Consider the following 13,853-nt stretch of genomic DNA (forward strand, 5'->3'; position numbering starts at 1 on the left):
GAAGAGTTTAATATCCTACCACATTTATGAAAAATAAGTGAATGTGCTTGCTCTTCTTAACATTTGGAAATTATACTTTCTTTCTCTTTATGAAATCATATTCTTCTTTACTATTCACCCTTTTCACACAGAATTTTATTCTACTGAAATATATTTTTATATTAAGAGTTATTTTAGATGATCCCTTGAAAAAAAAGTGAGGAAAACTAATGATGCACAAAAAGAAGGGATTAAAGAACAGGTGTAACCAGAAAGAAAAAGGTACAGAGAGGTCATTAGGTGAGCAGGTGACTTTTTTTTTTTTAGTATCAGGGATTGAATCCAGTGGGGCTTGACCACTGAGCAACATCTCTAGCCCTTTTTTACATATTATTTAGAGTCTTGCTGAATTGTTTCCTGGCTAAATTGCTGAGACTGGCTTTGAATTCATGATCCTCCTGCCTCAGCCTCCAGAGCCACTGGGATTACCACAAGGTACAGGGAGCAGGTGACATTTTAAAATCTCTGCTGTGATGTCTATGTTTTCTTTGCAGTTGTCTGAATTGCTACTATGTAAACCTCTTCTAATCTCTCATAAAAATCTTCCCCTGCTTAAAAACTTATATGTAACAAAACATGAACATAGATAAAAATTTTAGTTTAAAATTTCATGCTCAGTGGCTATAAATTAATATTTTTATAAAATTCTTCCAGACTGCATTATCATTATAATTTTATTAGAATTAATAATTATGATGATATTGATAATAACTGTAGGGATCACTTTTGGAAGACTTACTAAATTTAAAGCACTAATCTAAGCATTAACTACTTATACCTCGACTTTATCTTTCTATCAACATATAGAGTAGCCACCAAAATCTGGAAATGAAAAGGCAAATGATATTATGTAATAATACATTAAAAAGTAATATTTAACTTTCTAAACATATGAAGTAGTTACTGTGATTACACAAGTTTTACCTTTGAGGAAACTGAGGCAGTCAGTTTATTAACTTAACCAAGTGACTAAAAAGTTGTCAATTCAGAAGTAAGTGAGGCAGTTTTTTAAGAGACTACACTCCAGAAGAAAACATAATAAACTTGTTATAGATTTTAATACATAATTTGCTTAAATAGAAGTAAATTTTATTAACAGTACATTCCTTAATGAGATTTTAAAAGTCTACTAGAAGATCCAGAAGAGTTTAGAGGAGTTCATATCCATAGAGGCTTCTTTAACTTAGCTATTTTCTCACAAAAATATGGATGTAGAAATCAAAGGACAGGATAAAATGTGAAATATGCCATTACATTATAGAGATAAAGCCAAAGTGAACAGAAAGAACTAGAATTATGGAGGGCCTTAGAAATTATTTAAGACAACCTTGGATTTATGTTTCTAGATTTATATGGATCTTAATGTGCAGAAGTAGCAACCAAACTCCACTCTATTTATGTGACAGGCTAAGGTCAAAGGCTTAGTTAGAAGAAAGATGTGATATAAACCAGGCCAATTCTCAGAGGCTGTTCTTTACATTGCTTACCAGGGTGCTCCAGGTCCCTTCTCTCCCTGACCCTTTCACCAAAGCATATATATAGCTGCCAGCTCATTGACAGCCTGAGGTGTTGTATGCTATGGCTTTTGACTGGACTCAAACCAACCTACTCATAGAAGTCCCCTTTAAGAAAAAGAGTACAAAATCACACAAAGAACCTTAAGTGCAGGGTTTCAGGAAGGTCTTATTTAAGTCAAAGGCCTCTGCCCTTTTTTATTCTTTTTTTTTTCTCATATATTTACCTTAGTTTACTTCCCACTGTTCTAATCGGACTGACCCACACCTGATTCTCTGAAGTATCCATATTGTTTTCTGGGACAACTTTCATTTTGCCCTGTTGTGAAAGTCTTGCCCAACCTTTTAGAACCAGGCAATTCTCGTACCATAATACAGAGCCCTTTCAAAGAAAATAGATAATTCTTTTAGTCATAAAATAAAATTTTATAAATGAAGAGATATTTGTAGCTATGCATGCCAAACTAAAATTTATTATAAAGATGCTAATTATGCTCAAAATAGTCTACAAATACATTCAAAGTAATAAATAATTTTCAAGTCAACTGAACAAATAACAAATTAAGTGCAGAATCCAAATAATTTTGTTAATGTAAATTAGCAAATATAATTATTTAATTCAATTTCAAGACATTAATACTGGAAAGGATAAACTATTTAATCAAGAGGATTGATATAACTTTTCAGTTCTGGGGAAATTTATATCTGAAATTCAACTTAAATTGAATTAAGATTTAAATCTGAAAATGAACTCTCAAATATTAGATATTTATTAGAAAGATAATATCCTTACTCTCTTGACATTAGAAAGAACTTTCAGCATGACTAGTTAGCTCAGTGAAAATCCTGAGAATGTCAAAGACATGTCATTTTTTTCCTCTTTCCCATTTCTTATCCATCTATCAAATTTTAGAGTGTGTTAAGTGATTATGTAAATAAAGCATTATAAAAATACTTGAAGCTAGAGGGATGGAAATATTAAAAATTACATTATTTATCAGAACTTCAAATGATATTTTGTTTCCAGCTCAAATCTTTAGGTCAGATATTCCAAATGCTCCAACCAGAAATGTATAGTAGAATTTCCTCATTTTATAAACTTAGAGATTAGGAGTTCAGGAAGACTCAGTGAATTGCCATATATTCCATAACCATGGTAGATGAGCTTAAGAACAGGAGTCCTGACTCTAGTCTCAGTTCTATGCCTCTTTGCAATGGTAAACTAATCCTGCTTCTCAGTTATATTTTTAATCTTTGTCAGGATGATTTTCCCAACCTCCTCCTCGCTGGAATTTAGATTCTCTTACATTTTAAACTGCAGTCATTAGAAATAAAAGAGAATTATGATGTTACCAATTCACTTCTCACACACACAAAAAAATCTTATCAAAGCTCTGAAAATCTTATGAGAGAAGCTAATAAAGGGAAAGCAGTTAAAATATGCACCTTTTATTTTTAAGCCACTTCCAATGCATTTCTTTTAAAATGACCAAATATAGATTACAATTATACATTGGAAAGATATTCTAAAATTATTGTATAATCATCTTAATTTGCACATGAAGAAATGAGTGGTTCATAAAGTGGGAGGTCAAAATCAGCTCTTCCTAGTAAATGAATTTTCTTCCATTATAAGCTCTTTCCTACATATCTTCATTAAGCAAAATGGGGACCTTATAAAATTTGATTTGGCACCACATCACATAAAAAAGTTCAGGAAGCAAAATCTGTCAGATATAAGTAGGCATTTTGAGCACTCAAACCTTGCACTAAGGAACAGTGAGTCATGTGAAATGTAATGTACAAAGGAAGCTGACACATAAAAGGATAGAACAACAGTGATGAGTTCCCAAAGACACGCTGTGGGACAAAGAACAATTACACACAGTCTATTTTTGGGTCTAAACAGTATAACTTAGGAATTGAAAAATCACAGCTTAAATCCAGAAAAAAAGAATTATGTCATATGGCTTTGAATTTAAGATAATTTAGTAGTCCTTATTTTCATTAATGTTATTATAATTTATCAGGACAATAAGCTATTGACTTGTTAAACACTTCCCAGTCTAAAAATAAATTTGGACAGGAAATCTACTTTAATTTTGTAAGGAATAGGGCAATCAGGTGTAATAAAAACTGCACAATTAATAAAATGCCGAAGGATGACAAATCTGTCTGCAACAGCAGTCTAATGCCCTGAAGCCTGTAGTTCATGCCAAGGACTGAAATTGAGACTGCTTCGCCAGGGAAAATTAAAATAGTATAGAGAGGAATTTAAAATTTTTAAAACAATTCACACTCTATGTTCCTATTCCCTTTTGATAAATAAGGTATCTTTTTATATTACAATTTTGAGAGTTTTAACCACATTTACAGAAGTGTAACATTGACCGGGTGAGTCAGAAAACAAAGAACCCTGTAGAAAAGGAAAAAGAAATGTAGCTTGAATGAATAACTAGCTCTATTATCTTATAATACTGAATATAATTTTTCTCCCTCTTTATATACATATATGTATGCATATAGTTTTATTTATAAATTATATATATAATGCATATTCCTGATGTATGTGGCTAATATTACTCATTACTAGTAATACTAAATCTGGTAGGATACATTCAAATTGATTTAAGACTCTAAATCATCTGACCAAAGGAACAAGAACATGGAGTTAATTCTACTCTCCAATGTCCCAAGAAAACTATTTTGAAAGTTGACAGATCTTCATAATTTCATCTTTATCAGTGTTTTGTTGGATTGCTTTTCAAATTATCCTTTTATTCAGAGGCTAACTATATGTCATTCTTTGAAATATTTCTTACTGTTCCTAAGATGTTCTTAATATCCTTAACTTTATTGGAAATCTGCAAATTATTTTCATTAGTCATGAGTATTCTTTGGAATGTATGCAATACCTGAAAGTAGGGCCATCCAAACTTTTGAGAGGTAGCAGCACAAGTAGTTGGTGTATCATCGTAGGGCCCTGGATGACAAGAGAACATGCCTGTGAATTTGGTGATATCACTAGTAGATAGGGAATTTTTACAGAATACAACTTAAGGGTATACCTAATATGTTTCTTTGTTAAAACCATAAACATATATTTTAAATGCTGCATTTGAATGGAAACTTAGGATGAGATATATAAGGAATATTTAGGTGACCATTAAGTTAGTAAGAAATTATAAACTTTATTCTTGGCATCTTATCTCTTAAGATTGACAACTCTAAGGGGCACAAATATGAGGGCATATGTTTCCCCTTCAAGATCTTGGAAGAAGTAGAATCTATGTACAAATGGCTCTAGTCTATAGGCTAGGGATAGAGCAGTTCCTGCCCTCATAGAACTTGTGATATAAGGAGAAAATAAATAAGAAACAAATATATAAAGGTCCAGTGGTACTAAGTGCTATGAAGAAACATAAAGTAGGCTAAGGGAGTATAGGGAGACCAGTGTGATGGTGGTATACTAGACAGAATGGTCATGGAAAACTTTTCTGAAGAGGCTGCATTTGTGTAATGACTTAAAATAAGGGAGCCGGCCAGGAAATGTTCAGAGAAGGGCTGTTCCTAGAAGGGATGACTTGGCCAGTAGTTGTGAGGCAGGAGGTACTTGGAGGAAGAGTTCACATGGTTTGAGTGGACTAATGAAAGCAAAGCATGGTTAGAGACCTGGTCCAAGAAGGAATTAGAGGGTAGATAGTGACAGAAATAAGCTTTAACTTTCCTTACACATAGGGTGTGAGCAACAAGTTAAATTCATCCATTGCTAAACAAAGACTGACTTTATATAAGTGTCTTTTGTTTACATCTTTTGAGACAAACTATTATTAAAAACAAAGTATTGCTATAAATTAGTTTACCTTGCTTTACAGTTAAAAAGATATTTGGACTTATACAACTTAAAAAATGACAAGGTGTGACTTATAAATTATTTATCTCAATTAACTTATATTGTGATTTGATCTTTTATTGACTTGACCCTTGTGTTGCTACACCTAAGATTAATCTGTGCTATTGTCAGGGATTTCTATAAAGTCAAAGGGAACATTTATGTGAACACTCCAAAATATTGAGAAACATCATTAAAAAGAGCTTCTGCAATAAAATGGTTTAAGAACCAAAATCATTTTATTTAGTTTATAAGTTCTATACTTTACACATTTTAATAATTTATTATGTATGATTATAAACAAATATATGCTGTAATTAGGATCACAATCTGGTCTTATTGAAGAGATGTATTTGCAAATTAACATAAACATAATATATTTAGAAGCTGGGTTTCTAAAAGCTTTTTTGGGATAAAATAAAAACCCTTGTCAGTCTCAGACTTTATTGGCATACATATGGAATTTAGTGGGTTCAAAGTTGAAGTTTATTTTAAGTATTTTCCCAACTTTGAAAAGCCACTAGAAATAGAAATTGACCAAAGGACAATTTGTTTTCTGTGCAGTTCAAAGATTTTGTTTTTCATCCCAGACAAAAATGCTGTGAAAGAATTTTTCCTACCCTTTTTAGTTTTGGACGTATAAATGGTCACTTCTGATTATTGGTAAATTTATTGAAGAATTAATTTTGGTCAATAACTGTGTTGCATGTATTAACAAACTATAGCCTATGTGTTAGCATGTATTAATGCTTTTTTCCAAAAATATCAGTATCTACAGTATCAAACTATATAAATAAAAGAGATTGATACCCTAAAAGAGAGCTTATAAAGAAACATCGTTAAAACTGCAATGAAAATGATAAATATAACTATGGAAAACATGAAAGAGTTAATTTTTTTCAAGTAGTATGCTTGACTAAAGTGATTGGTACTAAAGTTGATAAGTACAATCAACGAAATCCTGGGAATACAGAAAAGAATACAGCAAAAAATAATAATTATAATAATAAAGCTTCTTCATGTAATGTTTCCATAGTGAAGCACAATAATTAAGCCAAAAGAAAAAATACATACCCAAGTATATTTATTGAGGAAATCAAAACCTTGAAGAAATACATTGGCTAAATTCAGCTAATAGCTAGAAATGTGGTTAAGTACTTTCCAAAATGAAGAATTAAGTGAAAGATAAGCTCCAATGTCTTCTATAATGTTTTGATATATAAGAAATAATTTTATAACAGGAAGAAGAGAGACACAGTCAAGTACAGGAGATCTGTAAGCTCCATAAATTCTTTTAAGTACTTTTTAAAGTGATACACACACACACACACACACACACACACACAAACACACACACGGAATTATTTACTTTCTTCTGTTTACTTTTTAAAGGAGATTTTGATAGATGTTTGATGAGTTTATTGAAAAGCGGGAAATGGAAAGTTAGAGCTATAATTTTAGACGTTATCCATCTTTATCCATCTGTATTCTTGTTCATGATGAGAAACCCATTCATTTATTCCCAGTTTTCAAAACAATAAAACATATTCTTTCCCTTCCCTGTACAACAAAAAAGAGATCATCCTTTTCTTGAGTAATTATAAGCAAAAAGTGGTTTGACCACAATTCCAGTCCAAGTCATTACTACTCAATTAGAAACAAATGTTTTATTTTGGAGGAAAGTTTTAATTCATTTTACATACAAAATCACTGCGATTCATAATGAGGGAAATGCAAATTAAAACCACAATGAGATACTATATTATGTCCACCAGACCAACAAAAATTAGAAAGTTTGACAATATTACACAACATTGGAAAGGATTTGCTGCAATGGAAACCTCACGAACTGTTTGTGGGAGGATAAATTGGTCCAAGCACAATGGAAAGCTGGGATCCTGAAATTTCTCTCATAAATATATTCCCTAAAGAAATTCAAGAAACCTGAATACTTGGAGATATGTAGAAAATATGTTTGTGGCTTCCTTGTTTCTGATAGCCAAATGGCATAAGCAATCCAAATGTCCCTCGGCAGGACAAAGGACAATTACAGTCCAATACATTCATACAAGGAAACACAGCAACAGTGTGAAGAGAAGAACTATAGCTGCACATTTTGACAATGATATGTCACAAAAACATAAAGCTGAATGAAAGAAGAAAAGCCCCAAAGAACATATTCCTGATGGTTTCACTTTCATAAAAGTAACAGTAAAAAATAATAAAGCTAATATATTGTTTAGAGACACATATATATATGTGGTAAAGCCATAAAATAAAGCAAGGTAATAATTAATGCAACTTCAGTTTAATGGTTTACTTCTCTGTATGGATGTGTGAGTCTATCAGAGAAGAATATGATGTACAAGCTGGGTTCTACTCAAGAGGTTTAAAGAGTGCATATATGCTGCATACATATTTCAAAAATAAGAACTGTAAAAAATAGAACCAATTTATAGAAAAGTATACATAGTATGATTTCTTACTTTATAATCAAATATTTGCTTTGAATCCATGAGTCAAAACATATGAAAATATAACATATTTGGGGCAGGTTGGGGAATTTGGGTGGGAGAAGGAGCTGCCTCACACAATACTGATCCAATTCAAAAGTTTACTTCCTTTTATAAGAATATTAAAATTAGACCCCTTATATGATTTCAGAGATATTGCCACATGAAGAATTTGTACACTTAATATATGACAAATATGATTTAGGTTGGCAAATTCTATTTTATTTCAGGTTACTTTCCTAGTTAACATGGATGGAATTTTAGGACACCAATTGTGACAGACCCTTGAATCAAAGCATATGGGTGTGAATGTCTCTCTCTCTCTCTCTCTCTCTCTCTCTCTCTCTCTCTCTCTCTCTGTGTGTGTGTGTGTGTATGTGTGTGTGTGTGTGTGTGTGTGTGTGTATTTATTCTCAAGTCCAGTCAGAATGGCAAAGGTTTGACTTAAAGTTGTATTTTGTACCCTTAACAAGTTCCTGAGACTTTTAAATTGGAATAATTCAGACAGGAAAAGTATGCTCCCAAGTCACAAAACAAAGAGCAAGTGTTATAAATGTCTTGATATTTATAGGTAGTTCAATAAGAATGAATACTTAGTATTTAGTTGTTTTACCACAACATCACTGGATTTAAACACACGCCTTGTTCACTTGTTTATTTTGTCATTGTGTGATTGAACTTCATGTCTTATTCTCACAATATACAGAGTTCAGTAAAGAGAAAACTGTTGTGGGGCTCCCATTAATTATTTGAGTGCCACCTTCATCTGTGTGCTCCAGAGTGATCTGCTTGATTTAGAATGAGGGATTTTCATTTTACCAAACAGCTCTAATCCTTTATATATGATAGAATTAATGTAGCTCAATTTCTGGGCTGACCATTGGAAACTGTTCTGAAAAACTAAGGCTTGTCAGTAGGTTAGAGTCTATGACCCCTCCACTTAAAAGTAGAGTCATTATCTTGAGCAACTGGGTTCCATCTTTCGAACATGAAGGCAATGATTACCACCCAAGAGGTGATGTTTGCTTCTCATGACTTCTTAATAAACACTTCTCAGCTCTTGACCCAAGGAGTGACTCTTGGGATTAACACTCAACCCCATTTCCCAAACAAAAGAGCAGATGAAGTTTTTCATCCCAAATTTTAGAGTAAGCAGCCGAATGACTTTTACACATCAACTAGAAATGGTATCCCTTAAGAGTACTCCTTGGCCATGGTCATGTATGGAAGAATTGTGCCATCTTAAAAGATGTGGTTCAGCACTGGAATTTTTTTTTTTTTATTTCCTAACTATCCTGTTTACCTTTCCTCTTTTCTCCTTTCTGCTTCTTTCTTCTCCTCTCTTCTCCTCTTCCCTTCCTTTTCTTCCCTTCCCCTCCTTTCCCCCATTTCTCCCCTCCCTCTCTCCCTTCCTTCTTTTTTTTAATAGTAGGAATTGAGCCCAGGCATGGTTTACCACTGAGCAATATCCCCACTCCTTTTTATTTTTTACTTTGAGACAGGGTCCATTAAGTTGCTGAGGCTGGCCTCAAATTTGCAGTCCTATTTCAGCCTCCCTAATTGTTTGGATTATAGGCATACACCACCATGCCTGGTTATTTCCTAACTATTCTAACAAAGAAAATATCTTATTTAAACCAGTTTTTCTTCTTGGGTAGACTTTTCTTGTATCTTTTCCTCTCTCTCTTTTTTTTCTGCTCAATCCCCTTTTCATTTCTTTTACTTCCACATTTCAGCCTCAACTTGGTTTTATATCAGTCTTTCGACACAGCAATAATTACTAAGTAAACTTTATTCTTACAATGAAAACTTTCTATCTTCGAGGTGAGAATTTTTTGAAACCTTATCAGTTTTCCTGGTTGGTGCTCCACTCTTAATATTTTCCTTTAATTTCAATTTTCGTGTGAATCTCCAAGCCCTCTAACCCTTGCCATCTGCCAAAGACTCCATCACCACAGCTGGAACAAAATGTGGTGTTCTAGATGTATTTAAAGGGAGAAAAATGTAGGGTGTGTAAAACTTTCACATATTTGCTTAAAAGAGTGAGTAAAAATGTGATACATGTAAACAATTCTTTAGAAACATCTGAAGTTAAGAACAAGTTATAAGAAGGAACTAATTAAAATGAGACTTATCAGAGAATTGCTAAAAATTTTTGTTGGCAAGATCATGAATTACAAATTAAATTAAGGTCCTATTTCATGGTAAAGTCTAGCTAGCCATGTTTCTATTCCTAGTACCGATTTCCTGGAATAGATATTTGACATAGTCATGGTGAGCCAACATATGGAAAAGCTGAAAGACCACTAAAACAAAACCATGCAGAGAGGAGGGAATTTAAGTAGTGAAAATATTTAAAATTTATAGCAAAGTTTGTATACTTAATTTAGTATTAGACCATTATAATAGACTATGCAACCTACAAATAGTATTTGTTAGAGAAGGCTCTTAAGAATATTTGCTTCCTGTGCTGAATCTTGATGAGAGGGAACAAATATTTGGCAATGCCTTTTTCTGAACAAGAATATTGGGAGCACCCATTTGTCACTGTAGGTACCAGTACTAGCTTGGGGGAGTGTGGAGAGGCTTTGCAAACTGAGAAATTAGAAATCTTTGCCCTCAAACTATAATAGTAAAGTAATTGACCTGAAAATCTGTCAAGGATTTATTTACATGAAATTTAGTTTTACTCGTATTTTCTACCATTTCACCAAATCCACTACAATTAGAAATTGTTGTTCTTCCTTTAAAATTATAATTAGACTCAAGTTTATTTTTTATTATTATTTTCTATTTTAAGCTACTTGGGACAAAGATTATGTGCCATATGATACTAGATTGTTTTGTTACATACATACGTGTAGGCACCTCTATAGGATTTTAGGATATATTAGTGAAAAAAATAACAAAAACAAACAGAAATTCTTGCACACCAGAAACAAATTGTGCAGACTAATTTTTAAAACAAATACATCTTTTTTAGGATACTATTTTCTTTGTTTTGCAATCATAACTTTATCACAAATATATTATTTGATATTGATAAATAAATGATTGAAATTGTTTTAATAGAAAACAATAAAGTTAGCTCTTTGATTCTCAAAAATAAAAATGGGGAATCTAAATTGCTAAAGATGGCTATTGTGATAAGTTGTGAGTTGTGTCAATTCACAAAATATATCTTTTGGAAGTTCATCGTAAGAATCTTGAACAAGTCATGATTATATTAAGTCACAAATATATATGATTAATTTATAAATTAGTCCTTAGACTTGAAGTTTCAAAACTTACAAAATTACACGATGATGAAAGGCCACTGACAGCTACTTTTTAAGAATTATTTTCAAATATTTAGTGATCAAATATGCATTTTTTAATTAGAGTTTGTATTCTACCATATATACATTTTAAACAATTTACTTTCTTTCAACTTAGTCTTTTTTTTTCCTTTTATAGATTCTCTGTGCTACTGTCCACTAGGCAATAAGTTATGGAGCATGGCTTTTGTTGGGAGGCAACAGTTGGCAAGATTTCCAGTTTCAATAAGAAATTCTGCCAGTTCCAGCCATTGTTGGCCATTTGTGGAAAGGCTTCAACGTTTTGTGTTAAAATACTGAGCAACATTCCCATTTGTACTATTTAGAAAAGTCACTCTTACAAAGACAGTGAAGGGATAAATATTAGGTTGACCTAAAAATTATAAAATGGTCATTTGTTTGTGATTATTTTAAATTTGGAAATATGCAATGATTCTAGTACATACCTATAAGATTGCACCTGCAGCATCTATTGTGTGCTGCATAAAAAATTATACAAAGCAAATATCCGGGTGTCTATGAAGTAGAGACTGCTATAAGAAATACCAACTCATCCATTTCATTATTTATTAAGCAAAGTTTAAGCACCTATTATGTGCAGGCACTTATACCAATGCTTGAAATACAGTAAGAAAAAACAGTTGGAAATCTTTATACCTGTAGAGCTTACATGTTAGTGGAATGGACAGAAAATAAGCAATTATATTACAAATATGTACATTGTAGTAAGTGGTTTGCAGCAAAGTGCTTATCTTTATAAAAAGAATTTGGAGCAAACTAAAATCCATGAAGAGGGCAAGAGAATTCTGACAGGGCCAGTGTAGGCTGATTTTAAATACTGGGTAGTGTAGGCCCCATAGAAATGGTTATGTCTTGGCAACACTATGAGGGGGTGGAGGAGTTAAGCATGTTGATATCTACGAGGAGAATATTTTGTGCTCCACCCAAAGAAACCACTTTTAGATAATAAACTTACCTTCCTTTAAATTTGTGCCAATTCATATCAGAAGTTCTAGCAAGAAGGAAATTTGTCTAGAACTGAGGAACTCAACAAGAGGAAGAAGAAACCCTAATATTTGTAATCTAGGAAGTACAGGCCCCATGAATAAGGAAGATTAGGATTTTTTTCTTATTCAAATGCTATGATGGTGCATGTGTGATGAATATTTTATTATTTTATATTTGGAAATATGCAATGATTCTAGCACCTACAGGATTGCACCTGCAGCATATATTGTGTGCTGCATACAAAATAATATAATGCAAATATTCAGCTGTCTATCAAGTAGAGACTGCTATAAAGAAATACCTAGAAATATTACAGAACGGGCAGCAGTATAAACTTGGAAATATACTCAGCTACTTCATTCATTAGTACTCTCTTACTGACATCTGTTGTACACTTTTTAAAAAAACTTTAGTTATACTCTTATGTGAGGCAATACACAATGATCTTTGTTGCTTATTGAAAATTTATTTTATTCCAAAAAATTTTCACAATTGGAATTGATACATTGTGATAGAAGTCCATCTAGGAAAGTTTGTATATTATATTTAAGGACTGTTTATCTTCCAAAGTTATATCATTATGTAATTATTTCTAAAAAGAAAATGTAGATGAGGATGGAGGACAATACTTAAAGTCTTTATTATTTGGGGTAATTAGAACTGAGTGTTGTCCAAATGTAAAGAGCTCACATCTTTTATTCCATTTTAAAGCACATGCCATTTCAAGACTTATGTCAAGGTCAGACTCAATAAAACATTTTGAGGACAGATTGAGCTGGAATCTACTATTTTTAATTAAGAGTCTATTAAATATATTTTTTAAAACACACCTAGATCTCTAGCTTCAGCAGCTGCATGTAGCATCAAAGGTATTGAACATGGGTTCCTTCATAGTATTGGAGTTGAGACCATTGAGAACTCAGTGAATAAACTTAGCTTTCAAGGTTTGTCTGAAAAATTATCCACTTTTTGAATGTTTTTAAAGGATACTTGTGTTATATCAAAACTCAAATATAAATTCCTTATTAATTTTGATACATTAATTTTGAACCAAATAGGCTGGATAGAATCTGGTTTGTTAAATATGAATGTATCAATTTAATGATAAGGAATTATTAATTATGAAAACAAAATAGGTGTGTTTACAAAGTGATTTTCTTAAGAATAAAACTGTGACTAGGTGGTCTAGCTTCATCAATTTGAAAAGGAAGGCCTTCAAAGTAGATATGATCAAATATTAAGGTCTATATATCCAAACTGCTTTGAAATCTTCAAAATAGATTTCTCAATATATTTCATTTTTAATTAATTCAATTCCTAACAACAGCTATGTTTCTTAAGTTTATAACTGCCCAAAGCATTTGCCAGACTATGTTCCATGTTTTTGGTTTAAAAGTTATTAGAAGAGACTGTCTTTTTGATCATCAAGTTAATATATGTTTATATTTAATGGACTGATTCCATCCACCCTACATCCTTCAAAATAAATATACCAAGATTAGCAAAGAGTTTATGAGCATGAGTCTCAGTTTCACAAGCATTTGTGATGTTCCAGGCCGTGAACTGGTGG

General features: G+C 32.2%; 1 protein-coding gene and 1 long non-coding RNA gene across 3 annotated transcripts in view; one reads left to right on the forward strand and one right to left on the reverse strand.

The window, feature by feature from the left end:
• The window catches only part of LOC144365583 (uncharacterized), a 411,011-nt gene that overhangs the window by 371,847 nt on the left and 25,311 nt on the right, over window positions 1–13,853 (forward strand). The window lies entirely within an intron of this gene.
• Calcrl (calcitonin receptor like receptor) overlaps window positions 1–13,853 on the reverse strand; it is a 100,736-nt gene that overhangs the window by 79,639 nt on the left and 7,244 nt on the right. The window contains exon 2 of one of the 2 annotated variants that reach the window (XM_005324393.5): window positions 4,469–4,536. The exons of the other annotated variant lie outside the window; for it this stretch is intronic. The gene's annotated coding sequence lies outside the window, so the exon portion shown is untranslated. The remainder of the gene's footprint in view (window positions 1–4,468; window positions 4,537–13,853) is intronic. 2 annotated transcript variants of the gene reach the window in all.

Source organism: Ictidomys tridecemlineatus, chromosome 7, assembly GCF_052094955.1.
Source record: "Ictidomys tridecemlineatus isolate mIctTri1 chromosome 7, mIctTri1.hap1, whole genome shotgun sequence".
NCBI classification, from domain to species: Eukaryota; Metazoa; Chordata; class Mammalia; order Rodentia; family Sciuridae; genus Ictidomys; species Ictidomys tridecemlineatus.